This window comes from Artibeus jamaicensis, unplaced genomic scaffold, assembly GCF_021234435.1.
Source record: "Artibeus jamaicensis isolate MK-2021 breed Jamaican fruit bat unplaced genomic scaffold, CSHL_Jam_final contig_1686, whole genome shotgun sequence".
NCBI lineage: Eukaryota > Metazoa > Chordata > Mammalia > Chiroptera > Phyllostomidae > Artibeus > Artibeus jamaicensis.
In genome coordinates, this window is record NW_026521327.1 from 29,293 (window position 1) to 44,028 (window position 14,736).

Genomic DNA, 14,736 nt, shown 5'->3' on the forward strand with positions numbered 1-14,736 from the left:
ATATCAGCATAGAACTATGGGAGAAGGACCCTGAGTACAATGATATAAATATAATTTTCACCTGCGATGAGCTGTATCCTCTCCACCCCTGCCACACAAAGGGTGGGTCTTAAGGTGACTGCCTGAATTCCCAATATTTTAGACTGTAGAAATACAAAAGATGTTTCCTACATGTGATTTTACTTTCAATATCAGAGGACACAAGATTAAAGTGGTGCCATTCAGGCTTGGGTACATAATTGATATACCTAAAACCATCTAAACCATAATCCCCAGACAATTGGGGAATTGTAGGTTTGAAGTACAATTGTGAGAATTATAGATTTAAAGTACAATTTTCTTCTATTCCAAGCCCAAGGATCATAGTTTGGAGGGTGGAAATGGAGGCAAGGTAGGGAACAAGGAAGAGTCTCCATCCACTCCTACCTTGAACAAGGGAGAAAAATGGGGAACCAAAGGATGTTTTTAAATAGGAATTGGAAAAGAAGGCTGTGGAAACCTCGGGGAGAAAGAAATCCAACAGCTTGGACTAGAGCTGTGGATCAGGTTTAGTGAGCTGGGTGGTAACTGGGGCTGGTTATTCAGCACTTCCTCTGGGTGGTAATCATGGGGCACAAAATGATCGCTTTGGCCAGCTGGGCTTTATAACAGAAAGGAAAAACAGAACTCAGGTCCACTTGCAAATGAGTTCCTTATAGCTCCTTCCACACTTCCCATCACAAGGTCAAGCAACAGAGCTGTCTTTTCTCTTTTTCTCTCTGGCATACCCTCCTATTAACTCAACTTGTCGCCTTAAGGTATTGCAACAGGATTGAAATATTCCAAGAAAGGAGGGAAAGTCAAAACAGGGAGGGGAGTCTCACAATGTGATTGGCCCTGGCCTAGATCCCCAATTCCAAGACCCCCAATAAACATTCATATAGTTCCATTTTTTTTTTGTTTTAATCACAAAAATTTCCAAGAATATCTAATGAATTCTATGAATCCACTCAACACAGCAAAACCTCAATTCCAAAAGGGAGTTATACAGAAATACTGCAAGGTGTTAAATTGGTTCTTCTGCTATTTATTTAACATAGATATTTAGACTTCAGGGGTCTCTGTGGCCAAACCTTTTCTTCCATTAGGTGAATACATTCTATAGTTCCAAAATTCCACTTAACCTTCAGCTTAAAAGAATGTTCTGTCCATTCACTCAAAACAAGAAACAAAAAGGCTGACCACCATCCTGATCAAGACGGGAGTATGGAGAGGTAAGGAAAGAGAGCTTCACTAGTTATTAGGTATCTATCCAAGAGTAGCAACCAAATCCAAGGCGAGAAATTGAGGTCCATTAGACTCACTTTGCTTCTTCTCACCATTCTTTTCCCTGAGAACCATGAGAAGACCTTAATTCACAGGCAATAGACAAATGGTTTTGAAAAACTCTTAATACTCTTTTGACATTTCAGGACCCTTTGCACAAGCATGACTTATTCTCCCTCACCACTGGTAGTCTTGTAATATTATACATCACAGCTCAATTAAATATAATCACACTATGTAGAAATTTTGGCTCACAGAATTGCAGATTTATTCTAGGAAAGGGCAAATTGCCAGTAAAGAATTCTTCTTTTGTTGACTTTTTATCTTCTTTATTTTCCTAGTGTTTTCATTGTAACCATTTAGAGAAAGTTCCAGAGGTCAGCAAGCATTCAATTGTCTGTCTTTTCTAAGTACAGTCTTCTGACAATAAAATTTGTTTTTCAGAATGATAACTCTGAGACACTACAACTTCACAGCATATCCCCAAAACCTTCCATCTTCACTTCAGACCCTACATCTTTCTTTGTTCTGTTCTTGTTCCCCCCTTTTCACCTAGCCAATTTATTAAAGTCTTGTCTCTTTCTCTCTTGCCTTTTCCTCCTTTCACTCCTCTTTCCTTTTTCAACTTAGTCTGCCCAGTTGTCTACCTCCATCCTGAAATTCTATATGCTTGAAGTATGAATCACTTATTTGTCAAGAAAGGTCATAAACAATGGCCTTCCAATGAAACCTAACTGTTTTGTGATGTAACTTTTGTGTCCCTTACCTTCACAGTAAGTACTGCAGTTTCCTGCTGGGACTTCTACATTTGTAACAATGAACAACGACAATAATAATAGCTACAATTTTCTGAGGACTTACTGTGTAACAAGTACTGTGCTAAGCAATATGCATAAGTTACCATTGTTCTTTTTGCATATGAGGAAACTCAAACAAAGAGAGGTTAAATAACATACCTAAGACACACAGCTGACAAGTGGCCATAATGAAATTTATTGAATCAAATATTCAAATCATTTAAATAAATTCTTTGTATTTGAGAGAAAATATATACTAGTGCATGTTTTTATATTTCTCTTCAATAGAAAAGGTGGAAATAAACAAAAACAGAGGTTGTATGTTCATTCGCAGTTCATAATATTCCATTAACCAAAATAACCCCATATCTTGGACATTTTATTGAACTAAGGGTCCACTTTAACATATCTCCATTCAATATTTCTGGATAAAAATTAAGTATACTAAACCATTGGGGTATGAACCAAGTATTTTTCATTTATTTTTGTACCTGTACCAATTAAATGGATTCTTTTTTCTCTGCTTTAAACTATCTCTTTTGTTATTCATTCATTCTTTTATTCTCTATCTTGGGATTTAAGGCAACATAAAACTTATAAGATATATACAATACAATAAGCAAAGGAAAAAATAATAGTGATTGTTCTTTTTTTAATGTGGACTAAGTGATGTCGCAGGCCCTATGTGAGTAGATTACAACAGATGCAGCTGCCAGAAGATTTGGTGCATCAGAGCTGCACCAAGGAGTCAACACTGGTGAGAAACAGCCATTGTTGTCCAGGACTGGGCCCTTAGGGAGGAGGAGGCAACAAAATAGCAGATGACCCAGTGCTGTTGACAGGAACCGGGAGATATTTGCCAGTGATAATTTGATAATGGGTTATTTTCAAAATATATAAAGAACTTATACAACTCAACACTAGGGATACAATCCATTTAAACAATTGGCAAAAGATCTGAATAGACACTTCTCCAAAGAGGACATACAGTGACCCATAGACATATGAAAAGATGCTCAACATCTCTAGCTATTAGAGATGTAAATTGAAACAACAATGAGATATCACCTCACAACTGTCAGAAGGCCATCATGAATAAATCAACAAACAACAAGTGTTGGAGGATGTGGAGAAAAGGGAACCCTCATACACTGTTGGTGGGAATGCAGACTGGTGCAGCCAATGTGGAAGACAGTAAGGAATTTCCTCAGAAAATTAAAAATGAAACTTCCTTTTGATCCAGTGATCCTGCTCCTGGAAATATATCCTAAGAATCCCAAAACATAAACTGGAAAGAATATATGCACCCCTGTGTTCACAGTGTAACTGAAACCAAGGTTTGGCTGCCCCCTGCAACAAAAGCCAAAATCATGAAACAGGTGCTGATGAAAAAGGAAAGAGGTTTTATTCGGGTGCAGCAACCTGTCAGATGTGGGACTCTCATCTCAAAGCTCATCTTAACATCTCAGTGCAGGAAGCGGTTTTTATATGAAGGGAGAGGAAAAGCAGAACAAAAAGATCAGGCAGAGAAGCTGTGGACGTGCAGGCAGCATCCTTGCTGGTCCTGATATGGATGTTTAATGTCAGAATCCTGGAACTGGTCAGTGCCAGCCAAATTCCTGTACTTGGGTAATATGTATTACCTGAAGTTGTGGTCAAGGTCATTTCTTGTACAAGCAGGAACAGGAACTGCTGGTGCCTGCAATACATTTATTAAGGCAACTGTCAGTATGTGAGTTCTTTTTATCAGTTTGTTAGTACATTTTATTCTAATTTCATTTTATGGTAAGTCAGAGTAGTATAAAGTTTATTTTGCTTTATTTATTTTATTTTTAGAGAGAGAGGAAGGGAAGAAGAAAGAGAGGGAGAGAAACATCAATGTGTGGTTGCTTCTCACACACCCCCTACTGGGGGCCTAGCCCACAACCCAGGCATGTGCCCTGACTGGAAATCAAACCTGTGATCCTTTGGTTCACACACTGGCACTCAATCCAATGGGCCACATCAGCTAGGGAAAAAGCTGATTAAGAGCTTGGAGGCAGCCCATGGCAATGGCACAAGCATAATATCATTGATCATTTTCCCCAAAGACTAGATTTCACAAGTGGCAAAAATGTTAGCAGATGAGTTTGGGACTGCATCTAACATTAAGTCACAAGCAAACCACCTTTCAGTCTTGGGAGCCATTATATCTGTACAATAAAGACTCAAACTTTATAACAAAGTACCTCCAAGTGACCTGGTTTACCATGGTACAATTATAACAGAAGAAGGACAAGAAAAGAAAGTCAACAGTAACTTTGAACCTTTCAGACCAATTAATATATTGTTGTATTTATGTGAACACAAATTCCATAGGGAGGCCCTTACAGCCCTACTTTCAGATGATAACAAGTTTGACTTCACTGTAATAGATGGTAGTGGTGCACTTTTTGGCACACTTCAAGGAGACACAAGAGAAGTCCTGCACAAATCCACCATAGATCTCAAAAAACAAAACAAAACAAAACAAAAAAACATGGTAAAGGAAGTCAGACAGCCTCGTGGTTTGCCAGTTTAACAATGGAAAAGTGAGTGTGGGCTGTGAACCAAAGGGTCATCAGTTCGATTCCCAGTCTTGGCACATGGCTGGGTTGTGGGCCAGGTCCCCATTGGGGCCATGTGCGAGTCAACCACACACTGATGTTTCTCTCCTTTTCTTTCTCCCTCCCTTCCCCTCTCTCTAAAAATAAAAAAATAAAATATTTTTTTAAAATGGAAAAGTGACACACCTATGTTCAGAAAGCAGCTGAGACTGCTGTCCAGCTGTTTATTTCTAGGGACAAAGTGAATGCGGCTGGTCTCATTTTAGCTGGAGCAGCTGATTTTAAAACTGAACTAAATCAATCTGATATGTTTGCTCAGATATTGCAATCAAAGATTTTAAAATTAGTTGATATATCCTATAGTGACAAAAATGGATTCAAGGAAGCTATCAAGTTATTTACTGGAGTCCTCTTCAATGTGAAATTTATTCAAGAGAAGAAATTAATAGGATGATACTTTGATGAAGTCAGTCATGACACTGGCAAGCACTGTTTTGGAGTTGAAGATACACTAAGGGTTTTAGACATCAGAGCTGTAGAAATTCTAGTAGTCTATGAAAATCTAGATATAATGAGATATGTTCTTCATTGCCAAGGCACAGAAGAGGAGAAAACTCTCTAACTCCAAAACAAGAGAAAGATAAATCTCACTTCACAGACAGAGGCAGGACAAGAACATAAAATAATTAAGAGAATGTCCCTGCTGGAATAGTTTGCTAACAACTATTTAAAAATTGGAGCCACATTGGAAATTTGTTGCAGACTGCTCTGCCTGGTTCTAGGAACTGTATCTCGGCCCCTTGTGGCTAAGGGCGAGAGATGACCTTTGAAATGCAAGCCACAGGAGACAAAGCTTGTCTCTGGTAGCAAATGCTGCCTCAGTTTCCTCTCCCTGCCCCCAAATCTTGGTCAGAAGTCAATGATGGGTAAGACCCCCCTCACAGTGGGGGGCAACCTAAGTCAGACTCAATCACTTGGGAGGCCTTCATGGAAAGACTGGGTGGGGCTGCAACAAAGAGCAATGGACTCTCACCCGCGCCCCCGCTTTGACATAGCCTGAGTCCCCATGTTCTCTAGGAGAGGTGCTTCCTGGCTCTAATCCCCTTAAGCCTGAATACCTGCTGGGGAGAGGTGCAGCTCCTTGCCTTGCTAGAGCGTGTCCTGGGGAAAAATCTGGCACCACAAAGAATTCCTGAAAAACCTGTGAAATCTGCTCTGCTAAGAGTGCTTTCATTCATATGTTAAGGGTTCAAGCAAGAACCCTAAAACTCTGTTCCTGACAGACTCAGACTCATAGTAAGCCCTCAGATTTCTTTGAAATGTTATTTGCTGTTTGATCCTTGCCACCCTGTATTCCTGTGTATTACAACCCAATAAAAGGCCCTGGAGGAGGGGGTTTGAGGCCTTTTTCTCCTCGGAGAAACTGGCTGCTGCTGGCCTTTTTCCCCTGAGAAACTGGCCACTGCCCACAGTCTTTTTCCTCTGGGAAAATGGCCATTTTTCCTCCCTAAGCAGATCACATCATGTCCCGGTCATATTTACTCTCATCTGCGGCACTCGGAGGGACTTGCAAGGAAAGTCGTCCCCACAGAAATTGTTACAGGTAAGTCACAAGGATCGAAAGATGTGAAAGTGTTACCAAGCAGACGAATGAAGGTTCAGATGCCTGTTGCCACAAAAAGCCAAACTTGTGAGGCAGGTGCTGGTGCAAAAGGAAATAGGTTTATTCAGGTGCCACACAACCTCGGAGAATAGTGGACTCCTGTGTCAAGGACCATCACAATCCTCCTGCTCAAGCTCGCAGTTCTTATAGGGTTAGGAAGGGGAAGGCTCTTTAAAAATGCAATTAGTTTTCTAGCTTTTTGTGCAGTCAGGCCCTATCCATTTATCTTTTTAGCTTTCCATGCACGCTCAGGCCCTATTCATTCATATCTCTAGATTTTTGCTTATTATAAGACTCTCCCCCCTCCCCCGCTTCCATCTTAGCCAATGGGTAGAGACTTCCCTGGCACTCCAATGGACTGTTTTACAGTAACAAAAAGATTTGGTGGTATTTCAGGTATCTTGTGGTACCTAGTAGATTTCCAGGGAATGGACTACCAAGGAGGAGATGATAAATTTTTTAACTTGATGACTACTAGGTAGTTAGCAAAATGTGCCTCCCCTCCAGTATCCAACCCAAGGAGTTCACCCATGGTGAAATCCAAACAGATCCCTGCCTTACAACCGGAACATTTCCAGAAATTAATCCATGAGCAGTGGATACTGAAAAGAGAACCAAAACAAAACCTATCCCAACCATACACTTTTGTTTATAATGGTGTCAGCACAGCAGCCTACAACCGAGTTCCTGAATGCCACTTTGGACTAATTTAAACAAGAATCCCAGTTTTTACTTTTACTCAGTGGTGAAAATGGTTGCAATTGTATTTTATGAAATAACTGATTTTTAAACATTCACATAGAAGCAAAAATACGTTAACCATTGTAAACCTTCAAAAGTTAATAGAAATGAGATCATACTGGCCTGTTTCTTGATTGGAAAAAATTAAATTGCTGCATTTTGCAGTGACCCATTTACATGGCATTCTCAGCTTCAACTGCATAAGAAGAAATATATGTGGTGAAACACTGGAAACACTTCTCTCTTGGTCTCTTATTTAATGTTGAAAGGGTGAGCTAATAATAGACTATTTAAATTTCACTCTCTCCCTCACACTACCCTTTCCCTCTCCAGACTGTCAGTTTTAAGGATGCAAATTGCATTGTCAAGTCGAGCTGTCACATGAAGCATTTGGGTCAGTGCAGTTTCCTTCCATCTGTTCTGCAGGCACATTTGTGCCAGGATTCAGGGGCCCTTAGCATCAGTTGCTTTGACAAGGGTTCCCATAATCCTAGACTACTAAAAGCTAGTTTGGGAAAGGTATGATGGGGTTTCTGTGCTATTGCTGGGGTTGGGAGAAATAAAACATGCAATTTAAGTGGAAGCAAAAATAATAATAACAAATTTAAAGTGTGATTAAGCTGTTATTTTTTAAAGGTTTTATTTATTTATTTTTAGAGAGAGGGGAAGGGAGGGAGAAAGAGAGGGAGAGAAACATCAATGTGTAGTTGCCTCTCATGTGGCCCCTACCAGGGACCTGGTCTGCAACCCAGGTATGTGCCCTGACTGGGAATCAAACCAGTGACCCTTTGGTTCGCAGCCTTATGCTCAATCCACTAAGCTATACTAGTCAGAACTAAGCTGTTATTTAAAAAAAAAAACATACAATATCCTTTTCTCTGTGTGAATGGTAACCAGTGTGTGAACACACAATATTATGGAACTATCAAACCCTCACACTTTAAAAACCAAGGCAAAGACTTTCAGCTTCCAGTCCAATTTGTGAAGAGTATGGGAGGCACCCAGGCAGGGTGGCTCAGCTGATTGGAACATCATCCCGTGCACCAAAGTGTTGTGGGTTCAATTCCCAGTCAGAGCACATACCTAGGCTGCAGGTTCCACCCCCAGTCGGGGTGCATTTGGGAGACAACCAATCAATGTCTCTCTTTCACATCCATGTTTCTCTCTCTTTTTCTCTCTTTCTCATTCATAAATATATGCTCAGGTGATGATTAATTACACACACACATATAAACTCTTTTTTTAAAGTGTATGGAAGGCATTCTCATCTTCACAGCAAGAAATAAAATGAACTAAAAACAGCTTCTTTGATCCATCAGAGAAACGTAGTCACAGAGCAAACTGTTGCCCTGAAAACTAGAGAGACAGACATATAAAGAAAAACACAATGTACCAGAAGTCTAACAGCAGAAACCCACAGTTGGTGCTAGGATGAGTAGGAACACAAACTGTAATTTGACAAATTTCTACAAGCTCTACCTTGAATATGGACTACTTCGAGAGTTAAAACTGGGGGCTTTCTTTAAGGGGACTCCACTCTTTCATGAGTTTTGCCTCTAAGAGCCCAACCAAGTCATCACCATCACCGTCACCGTCACCTTAACAATTGGAGGGGGAAAAAAACCTTCCTTCTTACAGCAGGGGGAGGGGCAAAGCAACCTTTCTGAAATATGTCCAGAGCGCTGTTTTCCTCAACCAAGACTTGTCCTGAAGGGAAGGAAACCAGTTTACCAGAGCCTAAATGACTTGTGTTTTACCAAAGCCTAGCTGGCCAGAGGGGAGGGAAATACCCAACTCTAGCCCCTTCTAGCTTTCAGTCTCAGCTAAAAGGAAGTGTAGGGAAGCTGAGAAGCACTTGTAAAGGTCACAACCCAGGGAGACAGTCTCACTAAAAGAGTAACAGCTAATCATAGGAGTATAGAATGCTTCTCTTCCCCTCAACCGTACCACCACATCAATAGTGGACCTGTGTAATAACAGTGGGTTACAGCTAAAAGAAGTGCAAAAGCCTCAGATCCTATATAAGAACAACCATCTATCTAGAGACACTCAAAGATGATAGGAGAGGCAAAAAAAAGACACTAAAGGAAATTTTAGCCTCTGACACATACAACTATGGCAAACAGTAAACGCAGCCCAATCCTATCCAGGTAAACATAAAACCACATACTAAAAACAATCTACTGTGGTTCTTTTACCCAATACATCATGTCAGGCTTTCAACAAAAAAGGTATGAAGCATGCTTAATTTATTTAAAAAAAACATATACTGTAAAGACAAAGCAAGCATCAGAACCAGACTCAAATATGGCAGACATTTTGGAATAACCATGTTTTGCCACATATAATGCACACCCATGTTTTTGACCCAAACTTTCAGCAAAAAATATTTTGTTTTATTTTTTAAATTCAATTTTAAAAGTTTGACAAAACCGATGATCATATTCCAAGAGATTGTTTTCCATACAAATATCATTATTGCTTTCTACAGTTACACTTTAATGCATTAGCATAAATAAAAATTAAAAACATTTATATAGATATGGAATTGGTACTACCCATGTATAATGCACATCCTTATTTTTCCCTCAAACATTTGGGCAGAACAATGTGCATTATACACAGCAAAATATAGTATTTGATCTGGAATTTAAAATAACTATGATCAATATGCTAAGGGCTCTAATGAAAAAGTGAACAACATGCAAGGACAGATGAGTAATGTAAACCAAGAGATAAAAACTCTAAGAAAGAATCAAAAGGAAATGTTAGAAATCAAAAACACTATAATATAAATGAAGAATGTTTTTGATGGGCTTGTTAACAGACTGGACAAAGTAGGTGATATTAATGAGCTAGAAGATATGACAATAAAACTTCCCAATATGACAAAAGAAATTTTTCAAAATGAAAAGATGGAACATAATATCCAAGAACTATAGAAAATTACAAAAGGTGTAACATATATGTATGTAATAGGAATACCAAAGGGATAAGGATGAGAAAAAGTAATGGAAGAAATATTTAAACTAATACTGGTAGAGAATTTTTCCAAATTAATGGCAGACACCAACAACAAATCTAGGATGTTCAAAGAACATCAAGCAGGATAATTTTTTTAAATCTACACTGGGGCATATCATATTCAAACTGTAGAAAATCAAAATCAAAGAGAAAATCTTGAAAGAGGCCATATGAAAAATAAAACCTATAGAGGAGCAAGAATAAGAATCACATTAGAATTCTGGCCCTGGCTGGTGTAGCTCAGTGGATTGAGCACAGGCCTGCGAACCAAAGGATCACGGTTCAATTCCCAGTCAAGGCACATACCTGGGTTGCAGGCCAGTTCCCAGCAGGGGATGCAGAAGAGGCAACTATACATTGATATTTCTCTCCCTCTCTCCTTCCCTTCCCCTCTAAAGATAAATAAAATCTTTAAAAAAAAGAATTCTGTTTAGAAAATATGCAAGAAAACAGTGGAGTGGAATATTTAATGTATTGGGAAAAAAATACCACCTACCTAGAATTCTGTATCCATCAATAATCCTTCAAAAATGAGAAGAAATAAAGACCTTCTCAGATAAACAAAAAGTGAGGTAATTTATCACCAGTATACCTGACTTGCAAGAAATGTTAAAATATGTGCTTTAGGGAGAAGGAAAATGATATAGATCAGAAAACTAGATCTACATAAAGAAGGGAAGGACATTAGGGAAATAATAAATGAAGGTAAAATAAAATATTTTATTTTTAATATTCTTAATTGATCTTGCAGATAGCAGTTTGTTCAAAATAATAGCAAAAATGTATTCAGTGATTACAGCATATGGGTAAGTGGAATGAATGACAGAAATATTATAAAGGACAGAAGAGAGGAATTGGGAATACTGTGCCTAAGGTATTCACATTACCAATAAAGTGACAGTATTATTTGAAAGTGGACTTAGATTTATTGTAAATATATATTGCAAACTCTAGGGCAACTATTAAAATGCTTTTAAGTACAACTGATATGTTAGGAGAGGAGAAAAACTGAATCATAATAAAAAGCTCAATTAAAACCAAGGAAGGCAGAAAAGGAGTGGAAGAAAATATAGAAACCAAGAAAAATGACAATGAATAGAAAACAGTTACAAAAATGTTAGATATTTATTCAACCATATCAATAATCATTTAAAATGTGAATGGTCTAAATATGTCAATTAAAAGACTCAGATGGTCAAAGTGGATTAAAAAAAGTAAGGTCCAACTATATGTTTTCTACAAGAAACCAAAAGCTGGTTCTTTGATACTATCAGTAAAAGTGAGAAATCCCTCTCCAGGCTGGCCAAGATAAAAATAGAGAAGACATAAATTGCTAATATCAGAAATGAAATAGGAACCATCACTATTAATCCCATGGATACTAAAGGGATAATAAAATACCATGAACAACTCTATGGACAAATAAAATACCATGAACAACTCTATGGACAACTCTATCAACAATTTTGATAACTTAGAAGCAGTTCCTTCTAAGGAATTCCTTGACAAACATAATCTACCAGTGCTCATGCAGAGGGATGAACTATTTGAATAGGCTTATGTCTATATTTAAAATTGGGTCAATAATTAATAATCTTCTAAAACAAATGACACAAGGCATAGATAGGTTCACTGGAGAATTCTACCAAACACTTAAAAAAGAAATGACACCAATTATTTTTCTAATTAATACATTCCTTTATTTTTAGACAGAGGAGAAGGGAGGGAGGAAGAGAGGGAGAGAAACTTTAACGTGTGGTTGCCTCCGTGCACCCCCAACTGGGGACCTGGCCCACGACCTAGGCATGCACTCTGACTGGAAATCCAACCAGCCACCCTTTGGTTTTCAGGCTGGCACTCAACCCACTGAGCCACACTGGCCAGGGCAGAAATGACACTAATTCTTTACTATCTTTTTTAGAAAACAAATGCAGAGGGAACAGTTCCTAACTAATACTATTAAGTCAACATTAAACTCATACCAAAACCAGACAATACTTTCAAGAAAGTAAAATTAAAGACCAGTATCTCTCATGACCAAAGATACAAAATTCCTCAAGAAAATACTATCAGATCCAATTCAATAGTGTATGAAAGAGTTAGATACAATGACCAGCTGAAATTTATCCCAAGTATGCAAGGCTGGTTCACACTCAAAAGTCAATTAATGTAATCTATCATATCAACAAGTTTAAGAAGAAAAATCATGCGAGCATATCAACAGATGTAGAAAATAATTTGACAAAATCCAACACTAATTCATGTGAAAAACTTATTGCAAACTAGGAGGGGAAGTTTCTCAACATGATAAATGACGTTTATTTAAAAGCCTACAGGGAGAAATAGAAAAAAAAACTGTACTTGAAAAATAACTAAATAAAATTTAAAAATAAAAAAATTTAAATCCTACAAAGATAGTCATACTTGATGATGAGAAACTAGATGCTTTCACCATAAGATTGGGAACAAAACAAGGATGTCCCCTCTAATCACTCCTATTGAACATCATACTAGAAGTCCTAGCTAATGCAATAAGAAAAAGTAATATAAAAGGTATGCAGACATGTAAGGAAGAAATAAAACTGTCTTTGTTCACAGTGACATGATTGTCTAGGTAGAAATTTTCAAAGAATTGATAAAAAACCTTCTAGAACTAATAAATGACTATGACAAGATTGCAGGACATAGGTAAATATACAAAAGTCAATCACTTTCCTATATACCAGCAACAAGCAACTGGAATTTGAAATTTAAAACACCCCATTTATGTTAGCACCAAAAACTGAAATACTTAGGTAAAAACCAAACAAAATATGTGCAATATCCCAATGTCTACGTATGGAAAATTACAAAACTCTAATATAAGAAATTAAGCCCTGGTTGGTGTAGCTCAGTGGATTGAGCATGGGCTTGGGAACCAAAGGATCGCAGTTCAATTCCCAGTCTACACATGCCTGGGTCGCAGGCCAGTTCCCAGCAGGGGACACAAGAGAGGCAACCGTACATTGATGTTTCTCTCCCTCTCTCCTTCCCTTCCCCTCTAAAGATAAATAAATAAAATCTTTTTAAAAATAAAATAAGAAATTAATGAAGATCTGAATAAATGGAAAGATAATTCTATGTTAGTGGATAGGAAAACTTGATATTGTCAAGATGTCAGTTCATTCCAATTTAATCTATAGATTTAGTACAATCCCAATCAAATTCCAGCCAGTTACTTTGTAGAAATTGAGAAACTGACCTTAAAGTTTCTATGGAAAAGCAAAAGACCAAAAGTAGCCAAATTAACAGTGAAAAAGAACAAAGCCAGAAGACTGACACTGCCTAACTTCAAGCCTCAGTATAAAGCTACAGTAATCAAAATATTATGGCATTGCCTAAAGAGTAAACAAATAGATAAGTGGTGCAGAATAGAGCTCAGCAATAGACTCACATAAATATAGTCAGCTGATCTTTGCCAAATGAGCAAAGGCAATTCAATAGAGAAAGGACAGTCTTTCAACAAATGGTGCTGGAACAACTACACAAATACATGCACATGAATGTTTATAGTAACTCATAATCACCAAAACCTGTAAGTAACTAAGAGGCCCTTCAATAGATGAAGAGATAGACTATGATGCATCCATACAACAGAATATTATTCAGTGATAAAAAGAAATGAGCTATCAAGCCACAACAAGACATGGAAGAACCTTAAATACATATTGCTAAGTGGAAGAAGCCAGTTTGGTTCCAACTATATGTCATTGTGGAAAAGGAACAACTGTAGGGACAGTAAAAAGATTAGTGGTTAATAGGAGTTTGGAGAGAAGTAAAAGGGGAAGAAGGCAAAAAAGAAAGGATTAATAGGTGGAGCACAATGGATTTTTTTAAGGCAGTGAAACTATCCTGTATGATATGGTAACAGTAGATCCATGACATCATGCATTTCACAAAAGCCTAGAAAGCACAACACAAAGAGTGAACCCTCATGTAAACCATAGATTTCAGTTACTTATAATTTATCAATATTGGTTCATTGATTGTAACAAAAATATACTAATATAAAATATTAATAATAGGGGAAACTGTGAGGGAGGAGTGGAAAGCAGGGGAAGAGAAGGAGTATATAAGAACTCTGTACTTTCTACTCAACTTTTCTGTAAACTTATAACTGCTCTAAAAATAAAGTCTATTCAGTTTTTTTTAATACCAAAAAATAAATAAACACCACAAGACAAGGTCAAAGTGTAAACATTGCTCTCATCTCCTCTCAGTTGAATCTGATGTTTTCAATGTGCCTGTTTTGGTTTTTGGTTTATGGGTGTGTTTTATCTGATAATAGATAAAAAAGTACTTTGCATAGTGTTGGTTACATTTTGCAAAATTGCATTTTGAGGAACTCCTTTTCTTGCATTTTTAAAGCATAAGGAGGAAAGGGGAAGATGAGAGGAAGGCTACAACCTGAGGAACTGAAATGCCACAGTTCCATATTAACATCCACCCTTAAACAAAATGTAAAGGTGCGGCACATTTATCTTTTACATAATCACAATAGTTTTGTACCAGAGTGCCGCAAATAAAGAACGTCAGTAAATTGGAGTTAAGCAATGCAGAAAAGTGGGCTGTCTCTTCTTTA

The 14,736-nt window shown here is 37.7% G+C and overlaps 1 pseudogene; it reads left to right on the forward strand.

Annotated features, from left to right (window-relative positions):
• Positions 1-2,805: 2,805 nt before the first annotated feature.
• LOC119060094 (eukaryotic peptide chain release factor subunit 1-like) lies at positions 2,806-6,832 on the forward strand (annotated as a pseudogene).
• Positions 6,833-14,736: the final 7,904 nt, after the last annotated feature.